Below are 822 nucleotides of genomic sequence, written 5' to 3' on the forward strand. Positions count from 1 at the left end.
ATATATATATATATATATATATATATATATATATATATATATATATATATATATATATAATTCATTAATTATCGAAACCAATCATTTTGTTTACGAAATCATTTATTTCTCTTATCAATTTTCTATTTTGCCTTTTCATTGGTCATCAAATGACTTTGGAGTAACACATATTCCCGTGAATTTTAGTAAATGACAAAATTAAATTTAAACAAAAATTTTTTTCTTATAATAACAAATAAGTCTTTGGAAGTAGTATATATATAACTCATTTTTCTTCAAAATAATCAGAAAAACGGAATAATTTCAAACAAGTGGATAGTAAACAATATGATTGATAAACAGAAACGGATGATTAAAAGTAATTACTGAACAATCTAATCAACAAAATATTTAAGTCGAAAACAAAATTACCCACAAGCTCTAAATGTCAATTTAATTTGTTTATTTTAAACAACGAAAATTATTAACTGACATTGCTATGACATTATATGAAATAAATTATTTTATGAAGTTTAAAATTTGAATAAACAAAAATATTTTGATAATTTTTCAAAGCATTTTAATATTTATTTTGTGCTTGTTTACGAAGTAAAAGATACTGAAGCGTTAATATAATAATAAGAATTAGCAATAAGAGGAATTTTTTTGTGAAAAAAAGAAGACTGAAAGTTATTTTTAAAAACAATTTTGAATGGAAAAAAAAAAGAAATGTATATCTTTGGGATTAAAGCTAAACAAACAAGGAAAAGAAAAAAAAAAAACCATAAAAAGATGGAAGCAAATAATTAGAAATGCAATGGAAAAAGTTCATTTTATTTCAAT

This window comes from Loa loa (genome assembly GCF_000183805.2).
Source record: "Loa loa unplaced genomic scaffold supercont3.393, whole genome shotgun sequence".
Lineage (NCBI taxonomy): Eukaryota > Metazoa > Nematoda > Chromadorea > Rhabditida > Onchocercidae > Loa > Loa loa.